The sequence below is a fragment of the Amblyomma americanum genome, chromosome 5, assembly GCF_052857255.1.
Source record: "Amblyomma americanum isolate KBUSLIRL-KWMA chromosome 5, ASM5285725v1, whole genome shotgun sequence".
Taxonomy (NCBI): Eukaryota; Metazoa; Arthropoda; class Arachnida; order Ixodida; family Ixodidae; genus Amblyomma; species Amblyomma americanum.
The window spans coordinates 110,478,001-110,486,460 of NC_135501.1; the positions used below are offsets into that span (position 1 = coordinate 110,478,001).

An 8,460-nucleotide genomic window follows, 5' to 3' on the forward strand; every position below is an offset into this window, starting at 1 on the left:
GGTAGCTTAACTTACTAAACGAGCAGGACAACCCTTGCCCGTCTCGTGATGGGTAAGGTTTGCCCCTCAACATCACGATGCTAAAATAAGTTGAAATAAAGATTGACTGAGTGGGTGAAATGTGTATACCTGGACATCCTTTGCGCATTAAAAGGAGCAAGCCAGCATAGTAAAACTGCTCATCAGATGGTCAAACAGCCTGAAATGAGTGACGTACTTTGCAGACTGCCTCCACGAACGATCTTCGATATTCTCGAATTATTAAAGTATAAGGGCGCCCATGAAGGAAGAAGCCAGTGAGGTCTTGGCAATATTCAGTCGAGCGCGCCATGAAAGGTGAATTTAAAAAATAACACTGCCATGTAGCTGCTATAAACAAAGCGCACTGATTGAAGAAGTAAACGTAAAAAGAAACTTTCTAGACGCAGCATATATTTCAGTAGGGGTGGCCAGTTTTGACTTATATCGACAGTGCTTATTTCTCTAGGTGAGGATGCGAATGTTATTGAGATCCAGGAAGTCTCTCTCCCTGAGTAACATCATGTACGCGTTTCTTCACTCAGTATAGACAACGTTGCCTCAATAGGAGTTTGGTGTGTCCTGACATCACCTTTTTCTGGGCTTCCCATCTTTTTGTGCCTCGCAGGCTTGAGGCGCACTCAGCCCACGAGACCAGCATCACGCGCCGGCTTATCGTGGGTGCCATCTGCGCCTTCCTTGTCGCGGGAATCTTTTCCTACCTGATTATCAAATCCTTCTGTGAGTTCCCCACCAACGATGCCGCTTTTCCTTGCGCACAGTCTCGATGTTTCGGTACATACACAAAGATATAGTGACTGCTGCATCATGGAAATTGCACAGGTTTTACTGGACCTGCAGTCTTCTTTTTAGCCATAAAATTGCATTGCAACACAACTTGCTGCTTTTACGCGCTTTTACGCACCGGCCGAATAAGTAGCAACGATGAACTTTAACAAAACCCGCTTCGGCGGATATAAAATGCGTAGTGCTGCGTAGCTCTATTAAAGAACTATGGCAGCTGTGTAAGCGTGCTGGAAATATTCTGTTCAGATTATGAAGCTTCAGGAACAAAATAGGATCCACACTGTTGCTTTTTACTCATTTGCAGCCAAGTGCCGTCGATTGTAGCACTACAATATCATGCCTCGGAAGCGAATGCTAAATTTTGTAGGCTCTGTCAAAACCAGCGGGCGTCATTGTCTTTTACATGGTGACTCCAGAAAGCAAGTGAAACGCGAAGTCTTTAGTTGAGCATGGTGCTACCCGCCATCCTCTTCGCGAGGCGCCACGTTGCATGATCTACTTCGGCCTAACCAAAAAATGTTGAAAGGAATGTTTTGTAAATCTGGACTGGTATTCAAGATGCCTCGAGTTGTGCGCTGCCTTGTACTTTCCGCGAGTTTTCGCGACGGCAGTCATTGAAAGAAGATAGTATGGAACATGCAAAACATGAAACTGTATGTTGAGAGAGCGCCATGTACTCGTATATAAACACAAGCTGAACCTACGCATGCCGCGTCCACTTTTCAAGCATACCAGACGGCGCAATGCAGAGCGTAAGAGTGCCGCTTAATGTTATCAACGCAATACTGCAGATCATCACAACGTGATCTGTACGCTGTTTATATACACACTCACCGGAAGCCATTCGCTACGTCTCTTTCCAGTGCGTCGAAGTCCTGTCTCCTCTTACCGGCGTTATGTTTCTATCCACAGTCGAAGACGAACAGTGCAGACGCGGTGCATTCTTCATCCATTTTGCTTCTGTCGTTGATAGCACGACCATGCCGACTGAGAGCTATGTGAAATAACGCTGCCGGTTAATGGCACGTGCTCCATAGCACCTCTTCGTCATCCATGATTAGAATTGCGAGAAGCTGCAGTGATGTGCCAACAGCATTTTGCTGTGCGGTGCATGGTTACAATGCAGGTTTTAGCGTCTTCGTGCCATCGCTGTCCCAGATGAGAAACCAGTGACAGCCGACCCGTTATGTGTATTCGATAGTGACCCTCAGATTCATCAGCGATGAAGTCCGTTACACCTTTTTTGTTTCTATAGTGAACAATGTTGGTGTCTGTCTGCACGCCTTTGATGTAGCCGTCAAAGGCTCTGCCGGAAAATAACCGCCTACCCGCAGCTTGTGCGTGTCTAAAAATTACACGCCACTCTTTAGGTGTGAAATATGGTTTTGACCGAGAGGCGAAATGGGCAAAAATTCGTGGAGGGTGAATGCCCCCGAATTAAGCTCGGAACGGCCATGACAGTGGGAGCAGCGGTAGCAGCCTGGGCGCTTGCTTCAAGCGGCTGAAAATGTCAGTATGTCCTACTGGAGCTGTTTAATGGCATAAAAGACGAGGAGCTCCGGCGCCATTTTTGAGTGTCGTAAAGACCAGTGCTCTGGTGACGACCTAGGTCTGCAAGGACTGCGTGGCGGGCTTCATTCGTTCACAGTCGAAGAGCAAGTCCTCTGTGCCCACTCATTATATAGAACTGAGAGTTTACAGGGAAGCGCTGGCCCGACTGGTACTTTGGACATTGCCAGATCTCTGTAAGCCGCTGTTTGAGAGACGTCTGTGAGTCGCTGTGCAAAAGTGGTGGCTTGCTTTTCAAAGGCTACGGCTCACCGTGCTTATTTATATTATGGCACGCTATTTTCTTCGCGGTATCATCGTGGACATCGATGATGTGTCGACGTCACATACGTTAGAAAAAAGGCTCCTTCAAAATTTAACCCGGATGTCATCACGGCATCAAGGAGATTATGTTCCTCAAGCCATAAAAATTACAAGAGGCGCAACCTCATGTAGAGGCAAAACGCTTGTCTAGAACAACCAGACAGTGTGTTCCGCAGCTCCCATAGGCGCTGCGACCGGGCAAGCAAAAAAATCGAGATAAAATTCTATGAGTTTAACTGCACATGCTTACGTACAGATAATTTTCAACAAAATGTTATATCTAAATATCGCATGCTAAGTCCAAAACAAATCCAGAACGTGCTCTATACAAGCGTTCTGACCTCTCTACGATCACTAGCTTAAATATTTGAGAGATGCGTAGGCATACATTCATAGCGACACCGTTTGTCTAACACTTCGATACCGAAATACGTAGCCGTTCGCCGCTAATTAAGGCTTGGGGTAGCTCATCCTTAAAGGGACGTTACGTTACCATACCAGAGCGCTCCCTCTGGCTGTAGGAAAGTGACGTCAACCGGCAGAAATATTTTAATTGGCTGGAGGTAAGCAACATCACCAAAGCTAACTTGACGTCACTACGTCAATAGAACGTAATACACGTCACTTCCGGTGAAGGCACTGACTGGTGCTATGCTGCCACATTGCCAGTGCGTAATGGAATTTGGTTTCCCTGTCAACTTTTAACGTGATAGTGCTAAGGAGCTTGTGTCGAAGGAAGTCCTGGTCGCCGTCGGCGTCGTTGACCGAGAGCCAAAAATCCACCAAAAATTCCCAGAGAAGCAACCTAGGAGGCAGGTGGGCTACCGATGTAACGTAACATTGTGGCGTCATCACAGCCAGCCCACTAGATTGTGAGCAATCCTCGAATCGTGGCAAATGGAGGTTAAGTCAGTGATTGGGCAGTGGGTCCATTCAGAGCAACCTGGTTCGCAAAAGCCACGCCTGGTGGCAGCACCTGCCATCGCAGGGCAATGGCGCATCGTTTAACCGCTGCACCACTGCTCCAAGCGAGGTATGATGACTCCCACGGACACATTCTGCATGTATGGGCTTTAACCCATTAAGGTATCGTGCCATAACTTTAAAGGGAAGCTTCAGCGTCGTCTCCAATTGTCAACTAACTCACAGATGTAATTTTGTTTAAGAACGTATCATAAAATGCACAAAAGAAGACTTGTTGATTTACCACAGTGCGCCATATGTTGTGGCCACTCAATATGATCCTGGACCCTGCAACATGTTGTTCCTAATTTAACTTCACATTACAAAGAAATATGCACTTTAAAGGTGAATGCTGACCCTGTTGTTTCCGGAATGATATTTAAAAATAAAATCACCTTCCACCGGGCTGGTATTCGTTGTAGACGTGCTGTCTCTTCTTGCCACACTTTCGGTTGTTCTAGGTGTGGTTAATTCTGTACATGGCTTGCAGGCACTTTTCCCTTGCTTTATAAAATGTTTTACACACACACACACACACACACACACACACACACACACACACACACACACACACACACACACACACACACACACACACACACACACACACACACACACACACACACACACACACACACACACACACACACACACACACACACACACACACACACACACACACACACACACACACACACACACACACACACACACACACACACACACACACACACACACACACACACACACACACACACACACACACACACACACACACACACACACACACACACACACACACACACACACACACACACACACACACACACACACACACACACACACACACACACACACACACACACACACACACACACACACACACACACACACACACACACACACACACACACACACACACACACACACACACACACACACACACACACACACACACACACACACACACACACACACACACACACACACACACACACACACACACACACACACACACACACACACACACACACACACACACACACACACACACACACACACACACACACACACACACACACACACACACACACACACACACACACACACACACACACACACACACACACACACACACACACACACACACACACACACACACACACACACACACACACACACACACACACACACACACACACACACACACACACACACACACACACACACACACACACACACACACACACACACACACACACACACACACACACACACACACACACACACACACACACACACACACACACACACACACACACTACCACCGTAGATGCGTGGTCTATCGCTACGCGGCGCCACGAAACTACGTTTTGCCGGGCGTTCTGGATATCCATATTGCAGATACGCATTCGGGCCCTTCGTACTGCTTTTTATTCACTGTTTCAGTCTGGATCAGGGAAATGGCCGACGGTGTACTCAGAGTGTTTCTTCCCTTAAAGATTTTTCATGCGGTGACTTTGCCTTTTTTGTTCAGATGGCCGAGTCGCGCACCCGCGACTGTAGGAAACGAAAAAATCGGCCTGAAATAACTTAGAATGATTTATTTTTCGGCACTTGTGACTTGCTGCTAAGTAGTTTGAGCTACTTGTTGATTAAGGCAGAATTTGAACGTACGCACGCAGTGCGGTAAATTCGTGCAAGAATAATTAAAGAACAAAACTTTTCCCTAAATAGCCAGAGTCTCTCGTCCAAGTCCGGTGACCGGTGTGTACGAGGATGAAATGCCACCAGGTGGGGGCAACCGTCATGCCCCCCCGAGAAGGACGACGCCACCCGAGCCTACCGATGAGCTAGACGTGCAAACTTTGAAGAAAAGCATCGTGCCTTCCACGAGTGAGCCTTTCCCATCACCGTTCAGTAAAACGCGACCAGAGCGCTGGCTACCTCTTTAAGAAAAGCATGACAGACATCGGGAGCTATGTCAGCGACGGCTGCTGGTGCTAGCTTTTCCGGGGCCACAATGGTGAATGTATGCGCGGCCACATATCTCTAGCACGAACCGTATGTGCACTCTGCATGGACCAGGCAGGGCTGGTGTTGGTGTCTGCAAAAGCAGCGATAATACTTGAGAAGTATGCAACGTAAGAAATAACAGTGAGTTGCATAACTTTAATGCGGAAAACGTTTCGATGTGCAACCTACACGTGAAGCCGGCTCTCGTGAACAATATATTCAAAATTGTTATGCAGTGCATAGAACGTTGCTTGTCTCAGCGAGCGCAGAAATGGCTTGCCTGCAGTTATATTCTTGCTTCGTGCTACTTAGAATGTGCGCATTAGTAGAGTATACACGCAAGATTCGAAAGGAAATTATTTCATGTGAAAGTTTCAAGTAGGCATTCTGGCTGCTTAGACCATGTCCCCTTGAAAGATTGTGTCCACGTACGTCTCCATAACCTGAACATTATAAAACCCTTGCATACAAGGCACAATGCGCACAAATGCGGATAAAACAAAATGTCTAACAATAGAAGAAACGTAGTATAGAAGCACATCAGAGACGACAGGCAAAATACGCGCAGAAGATTGTTTTAAATTGCACGCCTCTGTGTTTTGAGGTCGGTGTGATATGAACCGAGTGCGTCTTAGCGTTTTTGAAAAGTTTTAATTGAAACCTGCTTTCTAAACAAATAAAAATTTTCATATACGTCGGTTGCAGGCATTATCGCTTGAAAGTTTCCAGAAAGCGCCAATTTGTTCAGTCCACGACTTCATGTGACTAGAGTGCGGAAAAAGTTTTAAAACTGAAAATTTGAAAGGAATGTTAAGTCAAGACGTTGTCATAGCAAAAACCGGTAGAATTTGGGAAATAATCATAGGGGAAGTTGCGTTCTTTGGTGCGCAATGTGTTTGTGACAGGTATAAGAAAATTTTATAATCTCCCAACGGTCTCTAATTTGTTCGGTGCCATAGCGGTCGTCTATTTTTCAATTGTTCCGTGGGTGCTGGCAAAGCACGGACTGCACATATACTGCGAACAATACTTTCATAGAACGCCAAAATATGGCGCAGACATGGTGCGACTGCCGACCAGGCCACTTCCCTCTGTGCTTCAGGTACATGCAGTTGAGGCTTGAGAGAGAAGTAGTAGCATTCTCGATAGTATGCGCGAGAACACTAAAAAATCATGTTGGCGCTTGTTCTGAAAATAATCAAAATTCTTGATTTCACTAACTAATGCAAATTGGTAGATGTTTAACTTAGTCAAACCGAGCAGACATGCAAAATCAGGTGGTGATTCTTCAAATACAGGAGGCACTTAAGCTCCACCTTAAAGGCATGACGCGACGTATGTTTTGGTGAAATGTCCATACATGCAGAATTGCGCATTCTCTTCTTAGAATTCATAAATGGCGGCGAGTCCTCGTACCGCTAACAGTGGGGCAGCGGTTAAGCGATGCGCCGCTGTACTGGCAGGTGGATGCTCCGATCAAAGCCACCAGTAGGGATTGTGCGACCAAAGTTCATTAAGGATGCACTGACGGTACCCTCTTGAAAACCTGGCGTAGAGAAGCATTCGCTTCAAAATGTTAGAACCAATGAATGAAGGAGCAGAAAATTTCATGGGCGAACTGGTTGTATGTTAACTGGAAAACGGGGCACATGTGCTCGGAACGCTTGGAATACCGCGTGCCCAAGGCCCAAGACATAAATTGTGTCACAGCTGTGAAAAACTCGTAACAATACTATTCAACAGTAAGTTTCTTTACCTGGTCATTAGCATATTATGATTTGTTTTTTGCCTTGAAGACATTTATCCGGGAATTTGCTTACTGAATCAGTGAAACTCTGGACCTCAGTCATCCAAACAGGCAGGCTACTTTCTGAAGTCCACTAGACCATAAACCGTATTGATATCATTACGGCTCAGAGATACCGGTAGGATATAACGCATGGGTATGGCGGGCGTCTAAGTGTAAACCAGCCTCCGTTTTAAGAAATATGGAAAGTCCTTCGAGAGTAAAACTAGCTCATTATGATTGCTACTCAGTGGGCCTGTCGCCAATATTATTATCACTCTGCCTAGTTAACGTGTTAATTAGGACTATTTAGCTAATTTCTGAACTCTTGCTTTTAGGCAGGTTGGTGCTGCAAGAGCTAGGATTTAATAACGCGTTCAGTCTCCGCGAGAAGTTATTCTGCGGTGAAACCTGCCCCACTTTTGTGGGTGTTTGAGCTTTCTCTTTTTTTCTTTTATCGCAGCAGTGAAGTCAGAAGACGAGGAGCCGGAAGAGCTTACTATGCAGAAAGAAGAGAAGGTTGCCCCGCACAATGAACAACGAAACCCAAATGCCAACGAGTGAAGTGGGCCAAGTGGTCCGGTTTCGAAGGAATGCAATGGACTTTTGCATGAAACTTTGTTATAGTGCGCATAAATGTGCTCACCTTAATTATAATATAGAGATTGAACGCCTTTTTTTGTAGCGGGAGATAAACGCTATTTGCATTTATCAGGAAAAAAGGCGTGCTGAGCCTTGCGGTGAATCATTTCAGGGTGTTTTAGAGCCCTGACGGTGGTGACGTTATCATCTTGTTATCACAGCAAAAAGATAGGCAACTATATGCTTACGCGCCACTATATGCATATGTTTGGCTAGCTACCTCCGGCGAAGGCCGACTTGGGGACGTGAATTCGAAGCGGACGTACGCCATAATGCAGAGTGCGATTCTCCTAATTCCACCCAGTCTTACATGGGCTATTGCGGCTTTTTTGTTTCGTCAACGCCACTTTAGTGGT

At 46.1% G+C, this 8,460-nt stretch overlaps 1 long non-coding RNA gene across 1 annotated transcript; it reads left to right on the forward strand.

The window, feature by feature from the left end:
• The first annotated feature begins 652 nt into the window (after nt 1-652).
• Nucleotides 653-8,135, forward strand: LOC144134917 (uncharacterized). The gene is made up of 3 exons (XR_013315299.1): nt 653-759; nt 5,398-5,556; nt 7,926-8,135. It is a non-coding gene; the product is annotated as an uncharacterized LOC144134917 (long non-coding RNA).
• The last annotated feature ends 325 nt before the right edge of the window (nt 8,136-8,460 follow it).